The sequence below is a fragment of the Hibiscus syriacus genome, unplaced genomic scaffold (assembly GCF_006381635.1).
Source record: "Hibiscus syriacus cultivar Baekdansim isolate YM2019G1 unplaced genomic scaffold, ASM638163v2 tig00007204_pilon, whole genome shotgun sequence".
In the NCBI taxonomy this organism is placed as follows: Eukaryota; Viridiplantae; Streptophyta; class Magnoliopsida; order Malvales; family Malvaceae; genus Hibiscus; species Hibiscus syriacus.
The window spans coordinates 817,811-830,511 of record NW_024062129.1 but is presented as its reverse complement, the minus strand read 5'-3'; positions in this window follow the sequence as shown (position 1 = coordinate 830,511).

Sequence of the window (12,701 nt, the reverse complement as noted above, 5' to 3'; positions counted from 1 at the left end):
CCATTCTTATTGAAAATGTTTTATATGTGAATGGGTTAAAGCAGAATCTTCTTAGTATTAGTCAAATGTGTGATAAAGGGATATAATGTCTTATTTGAGTCTAATGGTTGCAAAATTTTTGGACATTGCATCTAATATGATTATGCTTGTTAGTCATAGTATAGGAATTATATGGTGCATCTAGATAATATTGACATTTATAACGTATGTTTGATTACTAAAGATGAGTATCATTGTTGGTTATGGCATAGGAAACTTGGACATGCTAACATAAGTGCTTTACAAAAACCTGTTCAAAACAATCTAGTAAGAGGCTTGACTAAGGTAAAATTTGTGATGAATGTGCTAAAGGCAAACATAAAAGAACTTCCTTTAAACCTATTAATGATGTATCATCTAGTAGAGTATTACAATTGATCCATATATAACTTTTTAGGCCTATTAGAACTACTAGTTTGGGTGGAAAATAATATGCATTTGTATTACTAGATGACTATTCTAGGTTTACTTGGGTTCTTTTCTTAAGTACAAAAGATAAAGCTTTAGAAAATTTCATCACTTTCTCTAAAATAAACCAAAATGAAAAAGGTTACTCAATTTCAAATGTTAGAAGTGACCATGGAACCAAATTTGAAAATCTTGGCTTTGATATTTTTGTAACTCTAATGGAATTAGCCATAATTTTTTAGCCCCTATAACCCCTCAACAAAATAGAGTTGTTGAGACAAAAAATAAAACTTTAGAAGAAATAGCTAGGACCATGCTTTGTGAAAACAATTTGCCAAAGTATTTTTTGGACAGAAGCCACAAATACCACTTGTTATGTGATTAATAAAGCAATAATTTGGCCTATTTTAAAGAAAACTCCATATAAACTTTTCAAAAATAAAAAAACCTAACATTAGTTATTTTCATCCTTTTGGATGCAAGTGTTTTATTTTAAATAATGGAAAAAACAATCTTGGAAAATTTGATGCAAAAAGTGATGAAGGGATTTTCTTGATTACTCTTTAAATTCTAAAGCTTATCGAGTCTTTAATAAAAGAACTCTAGTTATAGAAGAGTTAATTCATGTTGTTTTCCATGATAATCCCTTCTGATGAAGGATTCTTGTATTGATGATGATGTAGGTATCTTAAATCCAAATGAAGTTGGTGAATCATCATTGAAAGAAGTAAAGGATGAGGGAACTCAAGATATCTTTAAGAATCTAACTCTAGAGGAAAGGGAGGTCACATACCCAAGGAAGTACAACTATGTCAAGGATGGTGAAATTTTGGGTGATCCATCCAAAGGGGTAACCACTAGATCTTCTCTTTAAAATATTTGTAATTATGTTACATTTATCTCATTCATAGAGCCTAAGAATATCAAAGAAGCATTAAATGATGAACATTGGATTATGGTTATGCAAGAAGAGTTAAATCAATTTGTGAGAAGTCAAGTGTAGACATTAATTTAAAGTCCTAGTGACAAATCTACTATATGTACTAAATGGATGTTTAGGAATAAATTAGATAAAAGTGGTACTATAGTGAAGAACAAGGCTAGACTTGTTTCTCAAGGGTACACTTAAGAATAGGGAATATATTTTTGTTGAGTTAATCGATCGATGGAATCGGCCAAGAGGGGGTGAATTGGCAATTAAAAAATTTCGGTGGAAGCTTTTACAGAAAATTGAAAAGATTTGCACAGCGATTTAGAGTGGTTTGACTTTCTCAACTAAAGTCTACGTCCACCACCTTAGCTATCCACACTAAGGATTTTCCACAAATTCACTAATTTGTCTTTCTTTTGAGGACAAAGAGTAACCTTACAAATCCTTCAAGAATTATACCACAAATTCTTGAGAACACTCTCTCCCAAAGAGAACAATACAACTTTTGCAAACTTACAAGAAAATCCTCACAAGGCAAGATGTTTGCATAATTCTAGAACAAAGAAAGAACACTCAAGAATAATACAATTGAGCACAATAAGTGTTCTTGAAAGCAAAAATGAATATTGAATGAAATAGGCTTGAAAATGCTCAAACTTGAGGTTTGATGCATTCTCTTTGATTCTCTCTTGATTCTTGTTGATTTTTGTTTCTTGTTATTGATCAATGGCTTCTAAGCTTGTTTAAATACACCTTCAAATGATTCTGAATGTTGGGGATGATTAGTGGAGTTAATAGAGTCGTTTTAGTGTGAAATCAATTAATAAAATAGCATGGAGCGTGGGGGAATCGATACCCCTCATGGGGAATCGGTTCCCTAAGTGTAAAATTCAAATATTTAGACCGTTGATCAGGGGGAACCGGTTCCCTCTGAGCATTCTGTTTTTCTTGGAGCCAAACCATTCAGGGGGAATCGGTACCCCCTTGAGGGGGGAATCGGTTCCCTTTGAGCAATATGGAATTTTTGGCTTTGAAATGGTTCGAAATATTTTGTAAAATTACTTTAAAATTATTTTAAGTTTAAAACTTAATTTTACACTTGAGTAAGGATTAATAAAGACATTTGAAAGATTTGGAGTAATATTTTGATATTCGAATAATTATATCGAATATACTTAGAAAATCTTTTGGAAAATCTTAAAATTCATTTAACTTAATTTGTTATATCGAAATATCAAAATGTTTTCTACAATCTCCCTTTTTTTGATATAACAAAACATTTTAGTAATTTTAAGATTTTGAAATCAAGTTTTGAAATTACTCCCCCTTACTCTGACACTTCTCCCCTTTAAAACACTTTAACATTTCTCCCCCTTTTTGTTAAATCAAAAAGACTTTTAAAAGATCTTAAACAAGGTTTTGAAATCATTTAGCCAATTGATTATAAATATATATAGCTTAAGCTGCTAAGATCACAATTAAGAGAAACGTTAGCCATTAGTTTCATAATCAATATTCATAAACAATGTGACATGGAAAAATTGGTCATATATCTAATTGATGTAAATGATGCAATAATGAATAAATTTAACCAAACCAAATATATAGAAATATAAGTTCAAACCATCCATAAACAAATTCAAACATCCAACAAGTAAAGTAAAACAATCCAAAGTTATTCAAAATGTATAAAACAATAAGTTTGAAGTTATGATCCAATAAAGCTAAGCAAGAATAGTGCCTAATCGTCCATTGGCACATCAGGAGGAGATAAATGTGACAAAATGTTGGTCACATCACGTGAAAGTGCATCGACCCTTTCATCCAAACTGTCGAAATGACGGTTCATCGTTTTGGTGGTAGCAGTCAGATTTGAATCGATGGATGCAAGCTTCAAATCAATGTTCTCCATAAATGATCGGAAGTATGGAGGCATTTGCTGTACTTGTTCCTCTGGTTGTGCTTGTTCCTCGTGTTGTTCTTGCTCATCGTCGGAGTCGTCGGCTTCCGGAGGTTGTTCATGAGTACGAACCCAAAGACCAGTTTCTTCATTGATCTTCCATCCCGATTTGGTTAAAGAAAATAGGTTGATTTGATTTTTGAGGGGAAAGGAAGCATCAAGACCAACTCTAAGCCCAGTCTTTTTAAACAGATTACTAAGAATACAACCGTAAACTAAAGAAGAACAAATTTTTTTATTGGGAACAAGATTTACAATTTCGACAAGTTTAGAAAAGATAATATGTGGAAGGTTGATTTTGAGATTATTTTGGACACAATGTAGCCAAAAATAAATCTAAGGCTCGAAGAGTAGAGTAACGGCCTCCGGATGGTCGAAACCACCAAGAGATCATAAGGTGAAGAAAACGGTCGTGAAGATCTAAAACACTCGCACTATCCCTTCGTTTATACTGAGATCCTACTGTTAGTTTTTCATTATCTAACCCGTCCTTATCTAATCCTAATGTGGTGGAAATGTATTCCGAGTCAAGATAAAGGAATCATCCTAGAAGATAGGATCGGATTCCTATGGTTAAGGTTTTATCTCGGTTTTGAATGCAAACGACATTAGAGTAGAAGATACGAACGAGTTGGTGGTAAACTATAGGTTCAAGCTCGAAGAGTTTATCAAATTTCCACTCTTGAAGAGTAGGAAGATGTCGAAAATTGATGTCTAACATGGCTTGAAGAGATGGGATTCGTTCTTCCCGGATTTTGTAGGACTCAAAGTATTGACAAAACCTAAAGTAGAGATTTTGTCTACGACCGGGTTCATTGAAGCAAGAATTACGAATGGTCATGTTTGGATCATCGGGATTAAGATTAGAAATTTATTGGATAGGTGGAGGATTTGGAGGTGAGTTTGGAGGTTGGCTAGAACGACTAGAGGAAGGTCTAGAACGTTTGTGAGACATGATTTAAGGTAATCAGAATGGAAGGAATAACCTGCAATTTTAAAAACACATGTATGCAATATGATCAATCCCAAAACTCAATTGAGTCCTCAATATTTTAAGGTTCTCTAAACCAATCCTAATGGGCAAAGTTGTTGAAAACTATTGAAAAATAAGGGTTTGAAAATCAATATACACAAAGTTCTCATAATAACAACATAATTAAATCAAAACACAACAATTTGAAAATAATTTTTTTAATTTCAAAAATTTTGAAAAATTTTGAAAAATTCTTGTGTTTTTGATGAAATTAGTTGTAGAATCTAGTTTTTAAACAATCAATGCCCGATCACTATTTCAATCTAGAACTAATTAAAACTAGTTCTATGTTCAAAAATTGATAAAATAAAAGTTTTAGAAAAATACCTTGAAGAATTTCGGATTTGAGTGAGATTGAATGAAGTTTGCACGATTTTGATGATTCTAGCAGGTTTAGGAGATGATATTTGAAGTAATTCTGATTAGAAATCGATGTTTTTGATGAAATATGGAGATAGGGAGAGAGTAGAGAGGAGAACGGTGGCAATGAAAGAAAAAAAGAAAGTTTGAGCAAATAGGGGTTCTGCCCGTGTTAAAAACAAAACCTCCAGGGGGTATCGATTCCCCTACAGGGGGGAATCGGTTCCCTTTCAAAGGGGGAATCAGTTCCCCTTCAAGGGGGTATCTATTCCCTCTGCACTAAAATGCTAAAATCTGATTTTTAAATACTCAAAATGCTAAATTAATTTGCTCTAGTGGTATTGGCAACTCATATATTGAAAATTAATCATGTTCAATCAAACAATTTTATCTTTAAAGTACATTTGAACATAAAATTAATTTTCTTTAAGAATCATAAACTCCCCCTAACTAATAGCAATGAATGCAATCAAAAATTACTATTATAAGCATTTTTCATTTATTCTTAAAAGTGCAAAAAAAATTTTAAACACTAAGTGAAGATAGGTCAGTTAAACCTAATTCTCTCCTAAGTGTCCAAAATCTTTCCTTGTCTAAAGGCTTTGTAAAAATATCCGCCAATTGGTGCAAAGTATCAACAAATTCTAAAACTACATCTTCCTTAGCGACATGGTCTCTAATGAAGTGATGTCTAATTTTAATACAATTAGTTCTAGAGTGTTGGATGGGATTTTTAGTGAGACAAATAGCACTAGTATTGTCACACTTGATAGGAATAATACCTACTTCAATTCCATAATCAAAAAGTTGTTGTTTCATCCATAAAACTTGTGTACAACAACTACCGGCTGAAATGTATTCCGCTTCAGTGGTAGATAATGCAACACAATTTTGTTTCTTTGAAAACCAAGAAATCAACATATTTCCATGGAATTGGCAAGTACCGGAGGTGCTTTTCCTATCTAATTTGCATTCTCCATAATCCGCATCAGAGAAGGCATGCAAGCTAAAGCTAGAGTCTCTAGGATACCAAAGTCCTAAACTAAGAGTGTCCTTAAGGTATCTAAAGATTCTCTTAACAGCTAGTAAATGTGATTCCTTAGGGCATGATTGAAATCTAGCATATAAGCAAACACTAAACATAATTTCCGGTCTACTTGTAGTTAGATAGAGCAAAGAACCAATCATTGACCTATATAATTTAACATCCACACATTTACCTCCTTCATCCAAGTCAAGCTTTGTAGAAGAGCTCATTGGAGTATCATGAGGTTTCCCATTTTCCAGTCCAAACTTTTTGAGCATATCTTTGACGTATTTAGCTTGATTGATGAAGATACCATCTTTTCTTTGCTTGATTTGGAATCCCAAAAAAAATGAGAGCTCCCCCATCATGCTCATCTCGAATTCGCTTTGCATTAGCTTAGAAAATTCTTGGCAAAGAACATCATTAGTAGAACCAAATATTATATCATCAACATAAATTTGAACTACTAATAAATCTTTACCTTTATGCTTTAAAAACAATGTAGTGTCAACCTTCCCTTTTAAAAAACCTTTTTCAATTAAAAAGTTTGACAATCTTTCATACCAAGCTCTAGGAGCTTGTTTTAAACTATAAAGTGCTTTTGTCAATTTAAGAACATGATCCAGAAATTTTGAATCTTCAAAACCTGGAGGTTGTTCCACATACACTTCTTCTTTAATAAAACCATTTAAAATGCACTTTTAACATCCATTTGATATAATTTAAATTCATGGAAACATGCAAATGCTAATAACATTCTAATTGCTTCCATCCTAGCTACTGGAGCGTATGTTTCATCATAGTCTATGCCCTCTTCTTGAGTATACCCTTGAGCAACAATACTAGCCTTGTTTCTCACTATATTACCACTCTCATCAAGCTTATTCCTAAATACCCATCTAGTACCTACAGTAGATTTATTACTAGGCCTTTCAACTAATGTCTATACTTTACTTCTCTCAAATTGATTTAACTCTTCTTGCATAGCCATAATCCAATGTTCATCATTTAATTTTTTTAATATTCTTAGGCTCTATGCATGAGATAAACACAACATAATTACAAATATTTCTAAGAGAAGATCAAGTTGTTACCCCTTTGGATGGATCACCTATGATTTCACCATCCTTGACATAATTGTACTCTCTTGGGTAAGATACTTCCCTTTCTTCAATGGTTGGATTCTTGAGAGGATCATGAGTTTCCTCATCTTTCGTTTCTTCCTTTGATGATGGTTCTCCAACGTTATGTCTAACGTCATTTGTATTTATAATACCTACATCATCATTCAAACAAGAATCCTACATCGGAAGGAGATTATCATCGAAAATAACATGTATAAATTCTTCTTCAACTAAAGTTCTTTTATTAAATACTCAATAAGCTTTAGAACTTAAGGAATAACCCAGAAAAATTCTTTCATCGCTTTTAGCATCAAATTTACCAAGATTGTCTTTACCGTTATTTAAAACAAAACATTTACATCCAAAAGAAAGAAAATAGCTAATGTTAGGCTTTTTATTTTTAAAAAGTTCATATGGAGTTTTCTTCAAAATAGGCCTAATCATTACTCGATTAATAACATAACAAGCAGTATTTGTGGCTTCCGCCCAAAAATATTTTGGCAAATTGTTTTCACAAAGCTAGACATTTGTTATAAAGTTCAATTTTTTCCTTTCAACAACTCCATTTTGTTGAGGGGTTCTAGGTGCTGAAAAATTATGACTAATACCATTAGAATTACAAAATTCAGTAAATCCAAGATTTTCAAATTCAGTTCCATGATCACTCCTAACACTAGTTATAGAGTAACCTTTTTCGTTTTGGATTACTTTTGAAAACGTGATGATTTTTTCTAATGCTTCATCTTTAGTACTTAAGAATAAAACCCAAGTATATCTAGAATAGTCATCTACCAAGACAAATGTATATTATTTTCCACCCAAGCTAGTAGTTCTAGATGGCCCAAAAAGATCTAAATGGATCAATTGCAATACTCTACTAGTTGATACATGATTAATGGATTTAAAAGAAAATCGCTTTTGTTTTCCTTTAGCACAAGCATAACATATTTTATCATTATCAAATTTTAGTTAAGGCAGCCCTCGAACCAAATCTCCTTGAATTAACAGTTGTAAAACACTCATACTAGCATGTCCTAGTCTCCTATGTCATAACCAACTATCATGCTCATCCTTAGCAACTAGGTATAAATTAGTCATATCTATAGAATCTAAATGCACCATGTATATGTTTCCTATTCTATGACCAACAAGCATAATCCGATTAGATGCAATGTCAATAACTTTACAACCATTAGTTTCAAATATGAAATTGAATCCTTTATCACAAAATTAACTAATGCTCAAAAGATTATGCATTAATCCATTCACATATAAAACATTTCTAATTTGTATGGAAGAGGTATTACCTATTGTACCTATACTTTCGATTTAACCTTTTGAATTATCACTAAAAGTCACTTCTCCTCCATTTTTGGCGTTAAGCTCTATGAACCGGCTTTTGTCTCCGGTCATGTGTCTTGAGCATCCACTATCAAGGTACCATGAGTTTGAATTTGTTTCCCGTGCCTTGTAGCAATGTTCATTTTCCTACAAACATAGATTAATTTATAATTTTTGGTACCCAAATTCTTTTGGGTCCATATTCATTAGTTTCCAAAATCCTAGTCCCCTTAGGTATCTATTTGTGTAGGATATCCTTATCTTTAGTAGTAATGAGCTCTTTAGGAACCCATATACTTCTAATGATTTTTCCATTAGAGGTTCTTCGGGGGCCTCTATGATTGTAGTTTTTAAAACTTTTTCTAGCAAAGTTGGATTTTGAATTTTCTCCATTTTCAAAACTTTTTGTTCCAACTTTATCAAAAGAAGTTTTAAGATCATCAATTTTCTTTTGATGATCATCATTGACCTTTGAAAGTAAATTTTGCAAATCCAAATTTTTCTTTTCAAACTCTTCTAGTTTGATTTGTAAATCTTTGATTTTACTTTCAAGATCGTTATTGGTTTTGGATAAGAGTTTATTTTCATTTTTTATCATTTTTATATTTTAAAAACAATTTCTCATAATCCGAAGCCAACCCATTATATTCCTCTAATAGCTCATCATAAGATAAATCATCAAAATCAGATGAATTAGAGGTTACCTTAGAATCTTCCCAGAATGCCATTAAGCACAAGTTTACTACTTCTTATTCCTCTTCATCGGAACCTTCTTCATCGCTCCATGTAGCCACATGAGCCTTGTGCTTATTCTTTGATTGACCCTTTCTCTTCAATTGTGGGCAATCATATTTAACATGCCCCAGTTTTTTGCATTCATAGCAAATGATCGGGTCCTTCTCTTTTGGTTCATTTTTGAAACCTTCATTTCATTTGAATTTTCTTCCTCGGCAAGGTCTCATCATTTTTCTGAACTGTTTGGCAAACAATGCCATTTCCTCGTCATCGTCATCTTCATCCGAATCACTCTCATCTTAGTGAGGAGAAAACCAATTAGCTCTTCAAGAGTTAAGGACTTTAGGTTCTTAGCCTCGATGATTGCCGTCTTCTTGGATTGCCATGATTTTGGAAGTGAGTAAACTAACTTCCTCACAAGCTTTTCGTTTGGAATGATCCCTCCATATGATTTGAGACCATTGACAATCGTTGAGAATCTATCCGTCATAGCTTTGATATCTTCATTTGGTTTCATCCTGAAATTTTCATAGCTATGTGTTAGAAGACTAATTTTATATTCTTTTACCTTGTCGGTGCCTTCATGAGTGACTTGTAGTTTATCCCATATTTCTTTGGAGGTTGTACAAGATGAAACTCTTCCATATTCATCTGGTCCAAGAGTACAAAATATGATATGGATGGCTTTGGAGTTGAGCTGGAACATTCTTGTCTCTCCTTACTCCACAATCTTGGATCAGTGAGAGGCTTGATATATCCGTCTTCTACAACATTCCATGCTCCCATGTCAGTCGCTTGAATGAAAATATATCATCATATTCTTCCAATAGGAATAGTTAGCTCCATTGAAGAAATGAGGCTTGTTGACGGGCATCGAATCGAGACCGGAGTATACGTTTGAAGTGGAGGCCATTAATGACTTTGATTATCGATGTAACTCTTCCCGAATCGACTCAAGAGGTGATTAAACCTTCAAATGAGTTAGGCTCTGATGCCAATTATTGAGTTAATCGATCGATGGAATCGACCAAGAGGGGGTGAATTGGCAATTAAAAAATTTCGGTGGAAGCTTTTGCAGAAAATTGAAAAGATTTGCACAGCGATTTAGAGTGGTTCGACTTTCTCAACCAAAGTCTACGTCCACTATCTTATCTATCCACACTAAGGATTTTCCACAAATTCAGTAATTTGTCTTTCTTTTGAGGATAAAGAGTAACCTTACAAATCCCTCAATAATTATACCCCAAATTCTTGAGAACACTCTCTCCCAAAGAGAACAATACAAATTTTGCAAACTTACAAGAAAATCCTCACAAGGCAAGATGTTTGCACAATTCTAGAACAAAGAAAGAACACTAAAGAATAATACAATTGAGCACAATAAGTATTCTTGAAAGAAAAAATGAATATTGAATGAAATAGGCTTGAAAATGCTCAAACTTGAGGTTTGATGCTTTCTCTTTGATTCTCTCTTGATTCTTGTTGATTTTTGTTTCTTGCTATTGATCAATGGCTTCTAAGCTTGTTTATAACACCTTCAAATTATTCTGAACGTTAGGGATGATTAGTGGAGTTAATAGAGTCATTTTAGTGTGAAATCAATTAATAAAACATCTTGGAGCGTGGGGGGAATTGGTACCCCCCACATGGGGAATCGGTTCCCTAAGTGTAAAATTCAAATATTTTGACCGTTGATCAGGGGAATCGGTACCCCCTTGGGGGGAATCGGTTCCCTCCGAGCATTCTGTTTTTCTCGGAGCCAAACCATTCAGGGGGAATCGGCACCCCATGGGGGGAATCAGTTCCCTCTGAGCAATTTGGAATTTTGGCCTTTGAAATGGTTCGAAATATTTTGTAAAATTATTTTGAAATTATTTTAAGTTTAAAACTTAATTTTACACTTGAGTAAGGATTAAAAATGACATTTGAAAGATTTGGAGTAATATTTTGATATTCGAAAATTATATCGAATATACTTAGAAAATCTTAAAATTCATTTAACTTAATTTGTTATATCGAAATATCAAAATGTTTTCAACATATTTTGATGAAATTTATGCTCCAGTAGCTAGGATGAAGGCTATTAGAATGATATTTTCATTTGCATGTTATCATGGCTTCCCTTATATCAAATGGATGTTAAAAGTGGATTTTTAAATGGGTTTATAAAAGAATAAATGTATGTGGAGCAACATCCCAGTTTTGAGGGTTCAAAATTTCCAAATCATGTTTTTAAATTGACAAAAACTTTATATGGTTTATAACAAGCTCTTAGAGCTTGGTATGAAATATTGTCAAATTTTCTTATTGAAAAAGGTTGACACTACGTTATTTATAAAAAGTAAAAGTAAATATTTATTATTAGTTTAAATTTATATTGATGTTAATATTTTTTGTTCTATGATATTATTTGCTAAGAATTTGCTAAGCTAATGCAAGGTGAATTTGAGATAAGCATGATGGGGGAGCTTTCATTTTTCTTGGGCTCTAAATCAAGCAAAGAAAATATGACATCTTCATCAACCAAGCAAAGTACATCAAGAATATGCACAAAAAGTTTGGATTACAAAATAAGAAACCCCAAGTCACTCCTATGAGCTTATCTACAAAGCTTGACAATGATGAAGAAGGTAAGTGTGTAGATGTTAAACTTTATAGGTCTGTGATTGGATTATTGTTTTATCTTACCGCAAGTAGACCATAAATTATGTTTAGTGTTTGCTTATGTGCTAGATTTCAATTATGTCCTAAGGAGTCACATTTACAAGCCATTAAGAGAATCTTTAGATACAACCTTAAGGATACTCCTAGCATAAGACTTTGGTATCCTAGAGACTCTAGCTTTAGCTTGCATGTTGCCTCGGATGTGGATTATAAAGGTTGCAAATTAGATAGGAAAAGCACCTCCGGTACATGTCAATTCCTAGGAAATATGCTAATTTCATGGTTTTCAAAGAAACAAAATAGTGTCACATTATCTACCAGTGAAGAGGAATATATTTCTACTGATAGTTGTTGTGCACAAGTTTTATGGATGAAACAACAACTTTTAGACTATGGAATTGATGTGGGTACCATTCCTATCAAGTGTGACAATACTATTGATATTTGTTTCACTAAAAATCCCATCCATATTCTAGAACTAAGTACATAGAGATTAGACTTCATTTCATTAGAGATCATGTCTTAAAGAAATATATAGTTATAGAGTATGTAGATAGTTTGTATCAAGTAGCTGACATTTTTACAAAACCTTTATAAAAAGAATGATTTTGGGAACTTATGAGAGAATTAGGTCTAACCACCTACCTTGACTTTGTGTTTATCTAATTTATGCACTTTTATGTTTTATAAAAAAAATGCATGCAACATGACATCTTTGATTCCTTATATTCAATTAGTTAGGGGGAGCTTAGGATTTTCATGAAAATTAAAAAAATGTTCAAATTACGCTTAAATGTGTATTTATTTATTTGAACATATTTGCCTTGTCTATTTAGAGTTGCCTATACCACTATTAATGTCCTAAAGTATGCATTATGACTTTTGACCTTTTGGTTCTTCTTACTAGATCTTTTATGCAACTTAGCATTCATAGGTGTTTTTTTGTTTAACCTTGTATGAATAAATGAATGCTTGTATCTTGGTCAAAATGTTATCTCATATGGTCATATATGTAGTATGTTCTTAATTATTAAAAATTACATTTTTGGACTTATCTGCTGCATTTTTGGACCATTTTG